Consider the following 19,687-nt stretch of genomic DNA (forward strand, 5'->3'; position numbering starts at 1 on the left):
GAGAGTCAGTGTGTATTTGCGCTTTGCTTCTCACTGCTGAACAATCACAATAGGCCCTATGCCGCCCATGGCGCTCGGGCCTATTAATATGTATTGGATGTAAACAAAAATATAATTGTACTAGGAAAAAAATAAAACTGCTTTCAGTTCTGGTTTTCTAACAGGCGACTGAACTAATAAGACAAGTTTCCAATCCATCATAATTCAAATAAATAGAGATGTGCATGTCTCAATAACAATGGGGAAAAACAGAAAATTATATTTTTAAAAATTAAAGTGTAGGGCTGGGTATCATTAAGAAGTTGCCGATACAATAAATATCTCGATACATAGGCCACGATACGATACATGTCTCGATACCATACATTTTCGGTTCGATACAATATATTTCAAATCCATTCGATACAGTTCAATATAAGTAAAGTAAGTCTTTATTTATATGGCACTTTCCGCAGACATTTTTTGTCCCCAAAGACATTTTACAGATCATTATTCAGCATTATTCATTCACTCTATACCTGGTGATGGTGAACTACTATTGTAGCCACAGCTGCCCTGGGACAGACTGACAGAAGCGCGGCTGCCATGCCACTCGGCGCCATCAATCCCTCCGACCACCACCACCATCACACACACACGCACTACTTTCATACAAGGCAATGTGGGTGAAGTGTCTTGCCTAAGGACACAATGACAGAATTGTGCCGCCAATATAAAATAAAGGCTAAATCATGGCTGTGATACTAAAAGTCTTTGTTAAACCACTTCTTGTGCAAAGTAAAAATGAATTGCAAACATTTTAATCCTTAAAACAGTGAAAATGTCGAATATGTCACATAAATGAGTTTCCTTCCTCTGAACAAACTATAAAACTGTAGCTCTGTGACAAAATAATTTAGTAAAATATACTAAAAAAATACTCTTGGCGATATATCGATACAGCAGCCTGTGGTATCGATATTGTATCATCACATTAAACGATAAAATATACTGATATTTCGATATTTTTGCACACCCCTATTATAGTGAGGGCAACAAAATCCCGTAGGTAGAAGGACAATAACGTCTTTCCCTTTGATAAAATTCACCAAACATTCTCTTTGCTCGATCTCGGGAATCGTCGCCAGCACAGAATGTCTGTCTTCGTCTACGTCCATCTCGACGCTTTGTTTACTGTTGTGCTGTTCACAAAAGAGACACAGACAGACGCGACGAGTTTGACGTCATGGCTTCACAGCTCTTCCGGGTTCTCGCAAAACCGTCTCGTGTATTTTGATTCCTGACCTAGTCGCAGGAGAGGAATGAAATTGAGCGAAAACTGAACATTTTGTTCAGTAGAAATTGGCAAATTCGGGTCTGAAATCTTCCAAATGATTCTCGTGAAGGTGTTTGGCGTAGGGATGGGCATGATTAGTCGATTAATTGATCATTAAGAATTTCATCGATTACGTTCATTTTTAATTGACAAACCGAATGTAGGTTGTTGTGTGTAGTGTGACCAAACAGGTGTGTACATGTGTCTCTGCATCAGAAGGAGCGAGACACAAACAGTCGGTCAGTCTGCAAAGTGTTGAAACGCAAATGTGTATTTAATGATGAGTTGTACAAGAAATTCCACCCTTTCCGTTGCGTTCGGGACAAGTGTGAGTCCATGTGCACAGTGTATAAAGCAGCACATATGTTTCCGTGTCCAGTGGATGTGTCAGGGACCTCAAAACTCACCAGGACAAAATAAAAAATTAAAATTAAAAAAACGAAAATATTAAAAAGTTTTTCCAGGTGAGAGTCGCTCAATGTCGATGACGAGGCCCCACCTCCCTCCCCCCGTACGGTGTCCTGGTTTTGACAAACACAAATCTGGTCACACTAACCTGTATTCACCTGAGTCATGTCTTTTAATCCGACAGAAATTGAACCACATCAGCGACACAAGAGCTGTAGTTTTATCTTCACTTAGTTTATGCAAATGAGCCATGAGGTTTTAAGTTTTGTTTCTGTGAGAGTTGCGCAAAACTGAATTAAACACATTATAATGTCAAACGGGCTGATGTGGCTCTAGAGTCGTTACGGTTTATATGTTGTAAAGTTGAATTTATTTATGCAGATTAGTAGTGCAGATAGTAATAATAATGACGATCATTTTAAAGGTTGTATAAAGGATTTTTTTAAGGGAAGAGAAATACAGCGACAGTCCTTGTGCGCGTTCAGAATTACTGTTGAAGTTTCCTGTCTAGAAGTAATTCAGCGACCGACGCGTCAGTTTTTAGACCCTTCGTCTGCTTCGGTCGCGCCATCGCTGGACGAGATCTCCAAGAATCACCTCAGTTTGGCTTTGCTCCTTTTCCTCTTCTCTTCTTCTTTCAGCGACCTCAAAAACGGACTTTCTTTTGCGGCGAACCGGTCGTGGATTCTCGTCCGCCGTCGCGACAAACTTTGTGCGAAATGCGAGGAAGCGACAGTTTGAAAAAGCTTCTAAGAACGTAAACCACGTAATCCCCGCGCTCCGACGAGTCAGTTACACTAGGGAGTTTGATTGACAACCGAACAGCCAATAGAAAATGAGGGAGCCTCGTTTTCTATTGGCTGATGTTTATCCGGCCTCAACACGTCCACAGTTGATAGATTTTCGTTCTTTTTTTTTTTGGTCATCATAATTACAAAGCTGCTGCGTCTCTGTAATGGTATTTTAATCTTTGACTGACAGTTTGAAACAAAAAAAAAATCCTCCATACAACCTTTAATATAAAAACGTTAACGATGAATCGATAAATGATCGTTAATTCTCTCGACGATCGATTAAGAAAATGTAATCGAATGCCTGTCCCTAGTTCGGAGTCTAAATAACACGACTCCAGGTCTGTTTGTGACGAGGAAACGACATGAGCGCTTTCATGTGGCTGTATTTTTTATATTTTTGCCTGTAGGTTGTGCGTGTGAGCCTATGCGTAAAGCGACATGAGGACAGGTTGTGTAAAGGACATGACGGAGAAGCTCACATGTTGCTAAATGATGCGGTTCTAATCGTGTGTTCACAGGGGGTTTGTACCGTTTCACTCGTTTATCAAAGCCGATGGAATAAACAGAACTGAAAAGGCTCATGTTACGCTGTTTTTATTTTATACTTTTGTCGTTTTAATGTCGTTTCCTTGTCGCAAACAAACCCGGAGTTGTGTTTTTTTTTGTTTCGTTCGCATGTTTAAAGCACAAACCCTGTAGATTTAGGTTGAGTTCTGATCTCAAACTCAGGAAAAAAAAAAAAAAAATAATTTCTATAGAACATAAAGGGTAAAAAACTTGAAAAGTACAGCTTCATGACATCACAAGGTGGAACAGAGCGTTTTGAGGTTTGGAGATGGAAGACAGACGAATAATAAAGAGTTACTCAAACATTTGAATGAAACAAAACACAGCTCCAGGTCTGTTTTTGAAGTTTTTGAGAGTTTTTAGTCCTGGTTTGGTCCTGGATTAGTTATCGTGGTTTAGTCCTGTTTTAGTCCTAGTTTAGTTCTCTTGGTTTAGTCCTTGTTCAGTCCTGGTTTAGTCTTGGTTTAGTCCTGGTTTAGACCTGGTTCAGTCTTGTTTTAGTCCTGTTTTAGTCTTGTTTTGAGTCTTGTTTTAGTCCTGGTTTAGTCCTGGTTCAGTCCTGGTTTAGTCCTGGTTTAAACCTTTTTTAGTCCTGGTTTAGTCCTGGTTCAGTCCTGGTTCAGTCCTGGTTTAGTCCTGGTTTAGTCCTGGTTTGGTCCTGGTTTAGTCTTGGTTTAGTTCTCTTGATTCAGTCCTGTTTTAGTCCTGTTTTAGTTCTGATTCAGTCCTGGTTTAGTCCTGGTTTAAACCTATTTTAGTCCTGGTTTAGTCCTGGTTCAGTCCTGGTTCAGTCCTGGTTTAGTCCTGGTTTAGTCCTGGTTTAGACCTGGTTTTAGTCCTGGTTCAGTCCTGGTTTAGTCCTGGTTTAGTCCTGGTTTAGTCCTGGTTCAGTCCTGGTTTAGTCCTGGTTTAGTCCTGGTTTAGTCCTGGTTTAAACCTATTTTAGTCCTGGTTTAGTCCTGGTTCAGTCCTGGTTTAGTCCTGGTTTAGTCCTGGTTTAGTCCTGGTTTAGTCCTTTTTCAGTCCTGGTTTAGTCTTGGTTTAGACCTGGTTTAGTCCTGGTTCAGTCCTGGTTCAGTCCTGGTTTGGTCCTGGTTTAGTCTTGGTTTAGTTCTCTTGATTCAGTCCTGTTTTAGTTCTGATTCAGTCTTGGTTTAGTCCCGGTTTAGACCTGTTTTAGTCCTGGTTTAGTCCTGGTTCAGTCCTTGTTTTAGTCCTGGTTTAGTCCTGGTTCAGTCCTTGTTTTAGTCCTGGTTTAGTCCTGGTTCAGTCCTTGTTTTAGTCCTGGTTTAGTCCTGGTTCAGTCCTTGTTTTAGTCCTGGTTTAGTCCTGGTTCAGTCCTTGTTTTAGTCCTGGTTTTAGTCCTGGTTCAGTCCTTGTTTTAGTCCTGGTTTAGTCCTGGTTCAGTCCTTGTTTTAGTCCCGGTTTAGTCCTTGTTTTAATCCTGGTTTAGTCCCGGTTTAGTCCTGTTTCAGTCCGTACGCGACGCAGAAGTCATCTTACGTACGACTGGACTCATTTGAGAGTTTACGAATATTTATTTTATGCTCAACTACAGACAAACACGCAAACAAATATTTCTGAAAACTTCCACATGCCAAGAGTCAGTTTATTGTGATTAAATTTCAGACTTTACGATGCAAACGAAGAATCTGTTAAAATAAACGAGCTTTATACATTTTTGATGCTGTGGGCTCCGTCTGCGTCAGAACGTTTTACTGGAGATTCACTAATTAAACGATTAAACACAACAAAACTATAATATCCTAATTATCTAAAGTTCTGCAAGGATTTAAAGCTGCACTGTGTAACTTTTCTGATGGTCTACTCGTCTCTGTGGAGGTGTTTGTGCTTTTCGTTGAAGGTTCCACGGTGCGGCTTTAAAAGTTTCCAGCGTGGATTTTGTCGCGGGTATTTTTAGTCGTCAAAAATACAGTCTGTGCCTTTTGTGAGCGCGTCGCCTCTTCGCAGATCTTACCTGTAACCTGGCCTGGGGCGTCACCTGTTTCCTGTCTCAGTCCTGGTTTAGTCCTGGTCCAGTCCTGGATTAGTTCTCGTGGTGCAGTCCTGTTTTGGTCCTGTTTTGGTCCTGTTTTAGTCCTGGTTCAGTCCTGGTTTAGTCCTGGTTCAGTCCTGGTTTAGACCTGGTTCAGTCCTGGATTAGTTCTCATGGTTTAGTCCTGGTTTAGACCTGGTTTAGACCTGTTTTAGTCCTGGTTCAGTCCTGGTTTAGTCCTGGTCCAGTCCTGGATTAGTTCTTATGGTTTAGTCCTGGTTTAGTCCTGGTTATTCCTATTTTAATCCTGGTTTAGACCTGTTTTGGTCCTGTTTTAGTCCTGGTTTAGTCCTGGTTTAGTCCTGGTTGAAGTCCTAGTTTAGTCCAGGTTCAGTCCTGGTTTAGTCCTGGTCCAGTCCTGATTTAGACCTGGTTCAGTCCTGGATTAGTTCTCATGGTTTAGTCCTGGTTTAGACCTGGTTTAGACCTGTTTTAGTCCTGGTTCAGTCCTGGTTTAGACCTGGTTTAGACCTGTTTTAGTCCTGGTTCAGTCCTGGTTTAGACCTGGTTTAGACCTGTTTTAGTCCTGGTTCAGTCCTGGTTTAGTCCTGGTCCAGTCCTGATTTAGACCTGGTTCAGTCCTGGATTAGTTCTTATGGTTTAGTCCTGGTTTAGACCTGGTTTAGACCTGTTTTAGTCCTGGTTCAGTCCTGGTTTAGTCCTGGTCAGTCCTGGATTAGTTCTTATGGTTTAGTCCTGGTTTAGTCCTGGTTATTCCTATTTTAATCCTGGTTTAGACCTGTTTTGGTCCTGTTTTAGTCCTGGTTTAGTCCTGGTTTAGTCCTGGTTGAAGTCCTAGTGGTTAGTCAGTCCAGGTTCAGTCCTGGTTTAGTCCTGGTTCAGGACAGGCAGGTCCCTGTGACTGTTCCTCAGGTCACTGTGACTGAAACCAGGTCTAAAAAGAACTAAAACCAGGTCCAAAACAGGTCTAAAACCGCTCTAAAACCAGGCCTAAACTAGATCTAAACCGGGTCGAAAACCGGGTCTGAAACCGGGTCTAAAACCAGGTCTAAAACAGGATTAAATCAGGTCTAAAGCTGGTCTAAAACGGGTCTAAAATGGGTCTAAAGCAGGTCTAAAACAGAATTAAAACGAGTCTAAAACCGGGTCTAAAGCCGTGTCTAAAACAGTTCTGTAACCAGGACTAAAACCAGGACTTAACCACTTCACCTCTTTTTACGATACGACGTCACCGATATTTCGTTTTTTGTCACATCCCAATAAGGTAGAGCTGTTTAATGTCACACTGCGGAACATTCTAGGCAGAGCAGTGACATCTCCATACAGAAAGTTCCACAGTGCACCTTCAGAAAACAGAACTTTGCGTCTTCCAGCGGTCACCTTTTGGTCTGCGTCACGTCGTCGGGGAACACTGGGCTATTTTTAGACACAGCGACGTCTCAAACCGTTTCGCCGACTCATCGTCCACACAAAACAAAACTAAATAAAACAAAACGAGATGTCGACGAGTTCATTCCACAAATCTACCACCTCTTTTTAGATCGACCCTCAGACAGTATTTACTTCCAGTTATCGTAGTCGTGATGTGGAGTTATGGCCCAGTTACAAAGGTTCCTCTTCCTGATTAGTTTTTGTTTAAATTGTTTAAAACAGGTCAGAACCAGGCCTAAACTAGGTCTAAAACAGGATTAAAACGGGTCTAAAATGAGTCTAAAACCGGGTCTGAAACCAGGTCTAAAACAGGTCAAATGCTGGGTCTAAAACAGTTCTATAACCGAGTCTAAAACAGGTCTAAAACGGATCTAAACCAGGACTTAAACCGGGTCTAAACCAGCTCTTAAACCAGGACTGAAACCAGGTCTGAACCAGGCCTAAACCAAGCCTAAACTAGGTCTAAAACAGGATTAAAACGGGTCTAAAATGAGTCTAAAACCGGGTCTGAAACCAGGTCTAAAACAGGTCAAATGCTGGGTCTAAAACAGTTCTATAACCGAGTCTAAAACAGGTCTAAAACGGATCTAAACCAGGACTTAAACCAGGACTGAAACCAGGTCTGAACCAGGCCTAAACCAAGCCTAAACTAGGTCTAAAACAGGATTAAAACGGGTCTAAATCTGGGTCTGAAACCGGGTCTAAAACAGTTCTATAACCAGGTCTTAAACGGGTCTAAAACCTGGACTAAAACCAAGACTAAACCAGGTCTAAACCAGGACTAAACCAGGTCTGAAACCAGGTCTAAACCACGGTCTAAACCAGGTCTAAACCAGGTCTAAACCAGGTCTAAACCAGGTCTAAACCAGGTCTAAACCAGGTCTAAACCAGGTCTAAACCAGGTCTAAACCAGGTCTAAAACCAGGACTAAACCAGGTCTAAACCAGGTCTAAACCAGGTCTAAACCAGGTCTAAACCAGGTCTAATCCAGATCTGAACTAGGTCTAAACCAGATCTAAAACAGTTCTAAAACCAGGCTCTAAACCAGGTCTAAACCAGGTCTAAACCAGGTCTAAACCAGGTCTAAACCAGGTCTAAACCGCTGATAAAAATGTCCTAATGTGGAGTTATGGCCCAATTACAACAGTTCCTCTTCCTGATTAGTTTTTGTTTAAATTGTTTTAGACTTTGCGCTTCTGACTCATTCAAAGCCAAAGTCATGAATTAAAAAGTCTCCCTGGTCTAAACCAGGTCTAAAACCAAGACTGAAACCAGGTCTAAACCAAGTCTAAAACGGGTCTAAACCAGGTCTAAACTAGCTCTAAAACCAGGACTTAAACCAGATCTACAACCAGGTGTAAAACTGAGTCTAAACCAGGTCTAAACCGGGTCTAAACCGGGTCTAAACCAGGTCTAAACCAGGTCTAAACCGGGTCTAAACCGGGTCTAAACCAGGACTGAAACCAGCCCTAAAACCAGGTCTAAAACCAGGTCTAGAATGGGTCTAAAACAGGTCTAAAACGGGTCTAAACCAGTTCTAAAACCAGGTCTGAACCAGGCCTGTTTTTGAGGTTTTTTTAAAGCTCACAAGAGTAAATTTTGCGTAATATTGGATCTTTAAATAAAAACTCTTAACTTTAACAAAGACAAATAAAACCAGGATTTGCATTTGGATTGATTTTTATCGCTGTTTCTTTCAATACAGGTCAATATTTAGCTCCTTTTATAAACCGGCCACCAGTTTGGAGGAGGACTAAACCAGGCCTAAACCAGGACTAAAACCAGGTCTATACCAGGTCTAAACCAGGACTAAACCAGGACTAAAACCAGGTCTATACCAGGTCTAAACCAGGACTAAACCAGGACTAAAACCGGGACTAAAATCAAGTCTAAACTAGGCCTAAACCAGGTCTAAAACGAGTACTGAAACCAGGTCTAAACCACATCTAAACCAGGTCTAAACCAGGACTGAAACCAGGTTGAAAACTGTTCTAAAACCAGTTCTTAAACCAGGTCGAAACCAGGTCAAAACCAGGTCAAAACCAGGTCTAAAACGAGGACTGAAACCACATCTAAACCAGGTCTAAACCAGGACTGAAACCAGGTTGAAACCAGGTTGAAAATTGTTCTAAAACCAGTTCTAAAACCAGTTCTTAAACCAGGTCGAAACCAGGTCAAAACCAGGTCTAAAACGAGGACTGAAACCAGGTCTAAACCAGGTCTAAACCAGGTCTAAAACAGTACTGAAACCAGGTCTAAAACGAGGACTGAAACCAGGTCTAAACCAGGTCTAAACCACATCTAAACCAGGTCTAAACCAGGACTGAAACCAGGTTGAAACCAGTTCTAAAACCAGTTCTTAAACCAGGTCAAAACCAGGTCTAAAACGAGACTGAAACCAGGTCTAAACCAGGTCTAAAACGAGGACTGAAACCACATCTAAACCAGGTCTAAACCAGGACTGAAACCAGGTTGAAAACTGTTCTAAAACCAGTTCTAAAACCAGTTCTTAAACCAGGTCTAAACCAGGTCTAAACCAGGTCTAAACCAGGTCTAAACCAGGTCTGTTTTTGAGTTTTTTTAAAGCTCACAAGAGTAAATTTTGCGTAATATTGGATCTTTAAATAAAAACTCTTAACTTTAACTAAGACAAAACCAGGATTTGCGTTTGGATTGATTTTTATTGCTGTTTCTTTCAATACGTCAATATTTAGCTCCTTTTAACGGCCACAGTTTGGAGAGAAGAGGTCGGATCCGTCCGTCAAACCACAGCGGCGTCGATACCCGATAACGCCCCAAACCCGAGCGCCCCTTGAAGGTCATCTGTTACCGGTTTGAACCGCCGGTCGATGGGCGGCGTAACGATCTCGTCTTTTTTTACCGCGCAGGTTCCAGCCGAGCAAACAAATGGTCCGATCAATAGGCCCTGGAAAGCACACGGCATAGAGGGACACCACCGCAGCTCAACCCCAGGAGGCTATCGGCAAACTCACCATGGCGCTGGAGGACTCCGCCACGCCGGCGCGACCCGACTGCCTGTCCCTGCCCGTGGACGAGCGGCAGGACGAGAAGCTGGAGGTGAGACCGAAAACAAAATGGTCTGGGGTTTTTTTTGGGTTTTTTTTGGAGTTTACACCAAATTAGAATGAGAAGAATCACAGAAAATAAAGCTGTAGAAATAATATATGCTTTTGTTAGTTTACATTTATTCAATTATTTTTAGTTATTGATTAAAGAGAGATTGTTCAAAAATCCTTGCAGGCGTTCTTACTGTGAGCGGGGTCGCCTCTCCACAGAGCTGACCCGTAACTTGGCCCGTTTAATGCCATTCTGTGAAAGCCAAGCATTAAAATATTAACACAATTTTTTATTTTTATTTTTTTTAAAGAATAAAATAATTGGCCTAGTTTCTTTTTTGTAGAAAATTTTTTTTTTTTGTTTTTTTTTAATTGAATTGAATTTGCAAAATGACTCATAACAAATAGTTTAAAATTTAAAGACTTAATTTTGCAGGATGAACCCTGTTGTAAATCAAACTTAATAGTTTTAAACCAGTCGAGAAGCAAATTGTGAAGAAAAATTGTGAAAAAAGTTTGAAAATTACAGGAATCAGAGTTTTTTTTTTGTTTTTTTTTTAAACAGTAAAATATTTGGCCTAGTTTCTCTTTTGTAGATTTTTTATTTTTTATTTTTTTATTTAATTTGCAAAGTGACTCATAACAGAGTTTAAAGTGAATATGACAGTTTTTTATTCTATAATTTTGACTTAATTTGGTAGGATGAAACTTGTTGTAAATATAAATTCTAGTTTTAAACCAGTCGAGAAGCAAATTGTGAAGAGAAATTGTGAAAAAACTTTGAAAATTATAGGAAGCAGAAAGTTTTTTGTTTTTTTGTTTGTTTTTTTTTAATCAATGCTGGCAATACAAAATAAATTGTTCAACACTCTGGCTCAGTAGGAAATGAGGTCCTGTGTCCAAAATTCCGAACCGTCCCTTTAATGTGAGCAGGGTCGCCTCTCCGCAGATCTGACCCGTAACTTAGCCCAGTGGTGTCAACTGCTTGTCTCCATGGCGACATATAAGTTTAATTAAGTTTAATGCCATGTTGTGAAAGCCAAGCATTAAAATAAGCTTTTTTTTTTTTTTTTTTTTTTTTTTTTTAAAATGTTGAAAATTACAGGAAGCAGAGTTGTTTTTTTTGTTTTTTTTACAGTAAAATATTTGGTCTTAGTTTCTCTTTTGTAGATTTTTATTTTTTTTTTTTTAATTTGCAAAGTGACTCATAACAAATAGTTTAAAGTGAATATGACAGTTTTTTTTATATATAGGAAGCAGAATTATTTTTTTTTTTTTTGTTTGTTTGTTTTTGTTTTTTTAAATCAATGTTGGCAATACAAAATAAATTGTTCAACAATGTCAAAAGTGCAAAATTTTTACTCAGTTCATACACTTTTGTACAATAAAAAATAATAAAATGCAATGCAAGAGTCTTACACAGCATAAAAAGATTCATTAGATCAGCTTGTTTAGAGTTAATATGGCACAAGGCTCTCTTAAATTGCAAAAAATTCATTAAGATAAATTTAGAACAAGGGTTTTAGAGTTGAGAATTTGCATTTATGAATAAACTGTTTGACTAGTAATAAACAAGAATTATAGGAACGTTTTTTTTTACTCCTTATTTTACGTCCTTGGAAATACACTAAGCCCCAGGGTCGCTTTGACCAATCAGAGTGAGGGGAGCTAGAGCGGAGCCGGAGCGAATGAATATAAAGTGTTTTTTTTTTTTACGACAGCTGAAAGATTTTGAGCTGAGAAAAAGTCGATGATCTAAAAAATAGGTAAAAATCGCCACAGAATCCGACATTTTTGACAGTTGTTGGTCCCTGTCAGACGAACACGAGCAGTTTGTGATTACATTGCCTCTATAAGAAAAATCTTGTCTCGGCCCATGTGATTTATTTTGCTGAAGCACCAGTGTCACTACGTCAACTGGAGGCAGATATAAGCAGCAACACCCTCCAGATGTTTTAAGAGATCCACAAAGTACACGTTCAGTTTCAGAAAGACACTGATGATTTCACACTGGGAGAATTCTGTCCAAATGTTCTGCCCAATTTTCACTCAAGAAACAAATTTTTTTCAGATATTTAAATAAAAATATAAGAAAATACCTTCATCTTTCGCTAAATAATAATTTCCGTGGACGCTAGAGGAGTTTGGGCCCAGTGCACCGCATGGTTCCCTGGCGTAATGTCATGATTTCCAACCAGGAAGTACAACGTAAAACCTAAAAAAAACCCACCAGAAATCTTAAACGTAATGATCTTAACTGTGTTTTAGTCAAATGAGGAGTCCAACCTGTCATATGTACACTTTAAAAGCACACTTATGGAAGTTTTGAGACAAGAAACTTAAAAATTGTTGCTTGTCGTTGTTCGCTTTACTCGTCACGGTAAAACTGTGATCTCTGAAAGTTGTGGAAAGTGCTTAAAAACTCATCAAGGTGAATAATTAGGACGCTGTGGATGTATTAGTTAAAGGTTGTATAGAGGATTTTCAGAATTACTGTTGAAGTTTCCTGTCTAGAAGTAATTCAGCGACCGACGCGTCAGTTTTTAGACCCTTCGTCTTCTTCGGTCGCGCCATCGCTGGACGAGATCTCCAAGAATCACCTCAGTTTGGCTTTGCTCCTTTTCCTCTTCTCTTCTTCTTTCAGCGACCTCAAAAACGGACTTTCTTTTGCGGCGAACCGGTCGTGGATTCTCGTCCGCCGTCGCGACAAACTTTGTGCGAAATGCGAGGAAGCGACAGTTCGAAAAAGCCTCTAAGAACCGCTGTGTAAACCACGAAATCCCCGCGCTCCGACGAGTCAGTTACACTAGGGAGTTTGATTGACAACCTAACAGCCAATAGAAAATGAGGGAGCCTCGTTTTCTATTGGCTGATGTTTATCCGGCCTCAACACGTCCACAGTTGATAGATTTTTATTTTTATTTTTTTTTGGTCATCATAATTACAAAGCTGCTGCGTCTCTGTAATGGTATTTTAATCTTTCACTGACAGTTTGAAACAAAAAAAAATCCTCCATACAACCTTTAAGTGAGGAATAACTTTGGACCACTGCAAACTGTTTACATTGAACCAGTTTTGTTTTTCATGTTTTAAAAAATCTGGTACAGTAAATTTAACGCCAAAACATCCGACTGAAATAAAAACTATCTGTGTCCTTGTTTTTGTCCTCGCAGGTGGCCACGGACGCTTCCTACAACCTCACGTCAGACGAGCTGGGGCACGTCGTCACCACCGAAACGGCGCCGAATCTGCCCCCGGTGAAGGTGAACCGCTCGTTCCAGTCCAAACTCGCCGAGAGAGAAGCCACGGGCAACCAGCCCCGCAAGAAAACCCAGGGCCCCGAGAAGGAGCGGGGCCGCTTCGGATGGGGTGAGATTCTTTGAGCTCTAAAACCACCTGTGACTAAGTAAATGTAACGTAGAGCTGTTTAACTCTTTCCCCCATGAAGACGACATTTGACGACCCCCCTGAACCCTTAATGACGACTTTTGACTCCTCCGCCGTATCACTAAAGACGAGATTTGACGACCTTTAGAAATGGCTCGGTTTTTCACATTTAAACAGAGACTGTGATAGGTGGGGCCACTACAACCGACACTAGACTGACCAATAGGATTCAAGGATATGTTTTCGCCGATTTTTTCCGAAGTTAATCGAAATAGTGACGATGGTAGCTTCCGGAAAAAACACAACACGAAACACGTGCAATGGAAAGATCGCGGCGCTGCGGCGCACAGTTTTAGAAATAATGAGGAGCGGACGTATTTTATGGATAAGTTTAGAGAAAGTGACTTTTATAGATTTCAAAGTGATGATGTTGAAGTTGATTATAAAGTATAGCGACGGACTTTCGGGAGAAGGTGAGATGCCGCTGATGCGTCTGTGTGGAGTCCTGCGATATCCGAACAAACTATCTGAGCTTTATACTCGATTATGAACCAAAATTGCCCTGAAATCTGGATGTTGCTCAGGCCAGTCCTTTAAAATATTTCAGTCTTTTTTTCCAAGATGCGATGTTTGACAGAATCGCTACAGAAAAAACGCTTATGTGGAGCTCTGCACACGAGAAAATAAACAAGATGACAAATACTGGACACACACTGACGGGGAAGAGTTTTATTATTATATTATTATATTATAATAAGATGAATTAGTTGAATAAGTTTAATGAGTTGAATAAATAAAATAAGTTGAATAAGCTAAATTAGTTGAATAAGTTAAATGGAAAAAAATTGAATTGGGTGCACACAGGTGAACAACAGGTAAAAACAGGTGCACACTTGGCTGTACTGTATCTGGTGATATGAAATCTGTTTAAATACTTTGACAAAGTATATTTATATATTTTTTTATGAATATAGTTACTCAGAACATGCAGATATCAGATGCTGAATGTAGTTTTTTGTTTTTCGATTTTGCACCTGACCAGGTAAACTCTCATTTTCAGTGAGCTGTTATAAACCTGTAAATGAGTTGAATCACATTTAAACATCCATAAATGAAGAGTTCAGAGTCTAAGGTTTCCAGAGATACAAATATGTCTGTGTTACAATTAAGTTCATGAGTGTAAAAATCATTTATAATCACTCGTGGAAGTCTGTTTTCTTTTATGCACTTATGCTCTAAGGGTGTAGCCCTAGTAACACATGTATGGGTTGTTCCTAGTCGGCGTCCAGGGGGGAAAGTGTTAATGTCACACTGTGGAACATTCCAGCTAGAGCAATGACGTATCCATAGAAACAAGCAGGTGATGGACTCTCCAACAGAAAAGTTACACAATGCACCTTGAAACGCAGAGATAGTCAATACTAGGGCCCGACCGATATGAAACCGATAAAATGGGAGTTGAAGCTGCCGATATAATCACCGATATATTTAGTGATGTAAAAATTCACTGTAAATGTTGAATTGTTTAAAAAACTTAGGTTTGGCTCTGGTGGATTTTAAATTGGGTTTATTTAGGCGACATTTATTGTTATTCTGCCTCTTTACATCATATTTACAGACAGCAGGTCGGACTAATGGCATTTTTGCATCACATTCTAGACACTAGTGATGGGTATTCCAGTTGTTTTTAGAGAACCGGCTCTTTTGCCTCGGCTCACTAAAAGGAGCCGACCATTTCGGCTCCCAAACAGCTCTTCACATTATTTTGTTGCAAGCAGGACTAAACCAGAACTGAACCAGGACTGAGTGTCAGGACTTGGTCTCTCCGTCTCTCGAGCCCAAGATTAGTCCTGGTTTATTTATTTTATGCTGAACTGCAGCCAAATATGCACTTTTTTATCCTATGCACACGCAGATTTCTGAAAGTTTCATTTTTAGCCGCTGCTGCTGTCAAACTCCCACGAGTCTCTGCACGCAGCGTGAAGAGAAAAAAAGTGAAGAGAAAGAGAAAAGCACGGCTCCCATTAAGGATCAGGCTCCCGTTGTTCACTTCAAAGAGCCGGATCTAAGAGCCGCTTCGTTTGCGACCGACCCATAACTACTAGCTAGTAAAGAAACTATCACGATTAGCCTTTAGCTGTAAATGCTGCGCGCCGTGGTAGTTAATTATATGTGCAAATGTCATAATTCACACGTCTATTCACAGCTCATTTACATATCAATGCTGGTCCAGTAACAAATATACGGCCAATATAGTCACTTTACAATAGACCAATAGAAAACAGTCTGTTTATGTGCAGGAGCTACAGCAGCTAATCTATAACAAATGACCAAAACTAGCTTCAAAGTCGACATATTTCCAACACTCACCGCTCACACAGGCTCCTCCCACATCACAAATCTGCACTAATAAATGTCCTTTTAATCCAGACTCAAACCGATTGTCCGTAAAAAGAAAATAATCAGTGTTGCGCACATGGATCTATGTCTGCGAGTGTAAACAAACGCACGTGAGTGACATGATGTGAGTGACTCTGTGGTGTGTTCAGGGACAGTACGGACACACACACAGAGAAGTGACTCCGCAGATAAACACTGATGCGGAGCCACATATTAGGACATTTAACTCTAAATTGGATTAAATGAACATAATGTAGAGAGTCTGAGCTTTATAACGACGTATAACATGCCCACAGGAAATATCGGCCCATATCAGCAAGCATATCGGCCGATAGTCGATACTAACACAAAATTCATATCAGGATTTTCTTGGAGCCAGATCAGAATTTCAATCCATGTTTTCTTTGTATTTTTATTACAATCTCTGTCTTCTCCGTGCCAGCGAAAGGTAAAAGTGAGGACCGGGGCTCAACGACTGTAGTTTTGTGAGGATTCTCGTGGTTTAGAGGGACGTAGTAGGGACGCTGCGGGAAACACTGCCACCCCAATCACAGACAAGTTTCCTCGTAAATATTAAAGAGTCGAGCCTTTGTGTAGCTGCACATGTAGTGGCGGAATGTAAACAAACACAAAGTGCGCAAACTCACTCGTGCACAGCCCTGCGCCGAACGTCCTGCACCGAAACGGTTCAGCACGAATACATTACACCCCTAACATTTAATGATATGTATGTTTGTAATGATATTTTCTGAGTTATAATCACTGCGTCTGCTTCTCCTCCCAAAAAATCAAGTCTAAACCAGGTCTAAACCAGGTCTAAACCAGGTCTAAACCAGGACTAAACCAGGACTAAACCAGGAGTAAACCAGAACTAAACCAGGGCTAAACCAGGTCTAAACCAGGTCTAAACCAGGTCTAAACCAGGTCTAAACCAGGACTAAACCAGGACTAAACCAGGAGTAAACCAGAACTAAAACCAGGGCTAAACCAGGTCTAAACCAGGTCTAAACCAGGACTAAACCAGGACTAAACCAGGAGTAAACCAGGAGTAAACCAGAACTAAACCAGGGTCTAAACCAGGTCTAAAACCAGGTCTAAACCAGAACTAAACTGGGACTAAAATCGGGACTAAAATCAAGTCTAAACCAGGTCTAAACCAGGTCTAAACCAGGACTAAACCAGGTCTAAACCAGGACTAAAACCAGGTCTAAACCAGAACTAAACCAGGACTAAAATCGGGACTAAAATCAAGTCTAAACCAGGTCTAAACCAGGTCTAAACCAGGACTAAACCAGGACTAAACCAGGAGTAAACCAGGACTAAACCAGAACTAAACCAGGAGTAAACCAGAACTAAACCAGAACTAAACCAGGACTAAAATCGGGACTAAAATCAAGTCTAAACCAGGTCTAAACCAGGTCTAAACCAGGACTAAACCAGGACTAAACCAGGAGTAAACCAGGACTAAACCAGAACTAAAACCAGGGCTAAACCAGGTCTAAACCAGGACTAAAACCAGGTCTAAACCAGGACTAAAACCAGGTCTAAACCAGAACTAAACCAGGACTAAAATCTGGACTAAAATCAAGTCTAAACCAGGTCTAAACCAGGACTAAACCAGTACTAAAACCAGGACTAAAATCAAGTCTAAACCAGGTTTAAAATAGGCCTAAACCAGGTCTAAACCAGGACTAAAACCAGGTCTAAACCAGGACTAAAACCAGGTCTAAACCAGGACTAAAACCAGGTCTAAACCAGGACTAAAACCAGGTCTAAACCAGAACTAAACCAGGACTAAAATCGGGACTAAAATCAAGTCTAAACCAGGTCTAAACCAGGTCTAAAACCAGGTCTAAACCAGGACTAAACCAGGACTAAACCAGGAGTAAACCAGAACTAAAACCAGGGCTAAACCAGGTCTAAACCAGGACTAAAACCAGGTCTAAACCAGGACTAAAACCAGGTCTAAACCAGGACTAAACCAGGACTAAAATCGGGACTAAAATCAAGTCTAAACTAGGTCTAAACTGGGTTTAAACCAGGTCTAAACCAGGACTAAACCAGGACTAAAATTAAGTTTAAACCAGGACTAAACCAAGACTAAAATCAGGACTAAAATCAAGCGGGCGGGGAGGGGAAACCTTAGGCGGGCAGATTTTACCAAGTTTGGGTGATTTTTGTTTTTACACCAATCAACAAGAATCCACAATAACACAAAGAACCGTCCTGGACTTTGGCTCCTGCCCAGTGTTACAGAGGTCGTCCACTACGCTCAGACCTCCCAGTGTTCAGCTGTTGTACACATTAAATTCTTTGCTTTGTGAGTCTCGCGCTCTGTGTTTGCAGCTGTTCTTCAGTAGCCGAGGTTATAACGAACATTGATGATACTCGTTTTTATGCCTGATGAAAAACACTGTTCTATGTTTTACCAAAGGTTTGACAGAACATGTTTTCTCAACCCTGGCAATAGATTAAATTGTCGACATCAGTGGTTTTCAGTAGGTAAAGTCCGTCTCCCTTGGGGGGCGCCAAAGAGCCACTGGGGAGACGTGACATATGCAAAAAAAAAAAGAAAAAAAAACTGTACACATCTGTCCACATCTGCAGCAGCGTGTGTAAAATGATGTCGCCGTTCTGAAAACCTACTTATGGTCACGAGCGTCAACTTTTTTGCCTCGTTTATGCCCCATTGACCACGTCTCTAAACCAGGACTAAAACCAGAACTAAACCAGGAGTAAACCAGGACTAAAATCAAGTCTAAACCAGGTCTAAACCAGGTCTAAACCAGGGCTAAACCAGGGCTAAACCAGGACTAAACCAGAACTAAACCAGGAGTAAACCAGGACTAAAATCAAGTCTAAACCAGGTCTAAACCAGGACTAAACCAGGAGTAAACCAGGAACTAAACCAGGCTAAAACCAGGACTAAAACCAGAACTAAACCAGGAAATAAACCAGAACTAAACCAGGGACTAAACCAGACTAAACCAGGACTAAACCAGGGGACTAAACCAGGACTAAACCAGGTCTAAACCAGGACTAAAAAACCAGGTCTAAAACCAGAACTAAACCAGGACTAAACCAGGACTAAACTAAAATCAGGAATAAGGTCTAAAATCAGGTCTAAACCAGGTCTATCTAAACTAAAATCAGGACAAAAACCAGGTCTAAACCAGGACTAAACTAGAACTAAACCAGGATTAAATCAGAACTAAAACCAGGTCTAAACCAGGACTAAACCAGGTCTAAACCAGGTCTAAACCAGGACTAAACCAGGTCTAACATACTGTTTTACTTTTTAACACGTTTTCTCAATCCTGGCAATGTTTTTAAAAAGCCTAAGAATGGATTACATAAGTTTATTCAAAAATTAAACGTTTTCTGTGCCAAAACGTTGGGCATTTTTTTGCTGATTGGACAGAAATCATTAAACCCAATCTGGCAACCCGGTCTCCTCTTCCTCTTGCAGCCTTCATCACCCCGTCCTGACGTCGTCTTCACCCCTCCGAGCTCTGACAGACTCTTCATAAACCTTCACTTTTTCACGGCGCGTTTCCGTCTCGTTTTAATGAGCGCTCCACAACCCGCCGCCGTCGTGTGCGCCGACGCCCGTGGAGGAAATTACCCATAATGCATTGTCATCTGGGTAATAGTTTTCATGTAATTTGAAAAGCTGGAGACGATGACGACGGTTCAGCGTTGTACAGATGTCGGTGAAATTGGCTCATCGCTCATTCAAAACCCGATTAAGAAAATAGTGGAAAAGTTATTGCTTTATCCTCCACTTATTGCTTTTTTATTTCTGCGTGTTTGCCGCGGCTGCTAAGTTAAATCGCAATCAAGTCCAAATTGCAATTTTAACGGAAGGAAATGGCAAATCCCAAAGGTGGAAAAATTTTTAAAGGTCTTATATTAAACAGAATTGTCTCTTGTGAGTTTTCAGTCATGTTGTAATGTCAGAATCTCAGTAAAAACAGACCTGGAGTTGTGTTTCAAAATCAAAAACTGGGACGTCTCCGGTTTGTTTTGGTTGGAAATAACATATAAAATTGTGAAGTCCTGGTTAATTGTGGGCGTAATTAAGGAAATCTGTTCTGGACTCGGCCCATTCATGATTGATTCACGACAAACATGTGTCAGTACAGTCACATTTTCTTTGTGTTTTGGTCATTTTTAAAACTCTCACGCTGTCCTCGAGGTCACATTGACCCAAAGACATTTTTAAATTCTCGCCAGGTGAGAAAATACATTTTTGGGTCTGATTGACCCGCCCCAAGAGAGCGGGAAGGAA

General features: G+C 40.7%; 1 pseudogene; it reads left to right on the plus strand.

Moving 5' to 3' along the window:
- The first annotated feature begins 9,526 nt into the window (after positions 1-9,526).
- Positions 9,527-19,687, plus strand: part of LOC110164245 (G protein-activated inward rectifier potassium channel 3-like) — a 25,679-nt pseudogene continuing 15,518 nt past the window's right edge.

The sequence above is a fragment of the Boleophthalmus pectinirostris genome, unplaced genomic scaffold (assembly GCF_026225935.1).
Source record: "Boleophthalmus pectinirostris isolate CB_2022bp ecotype Guang Dong unplaced genomic scaffold, ASM2622593v1 HiC_scaffold_16, whole genome shotgun sequence".
In the NCBI taxonomy this organism is placed as follows: Eukaryota; Metazoa; Chordata; class Actinopteri; order Gobiiformes; family Gobiidae; genus Boleophthalmus; species Boleophthalmus pectinirostris.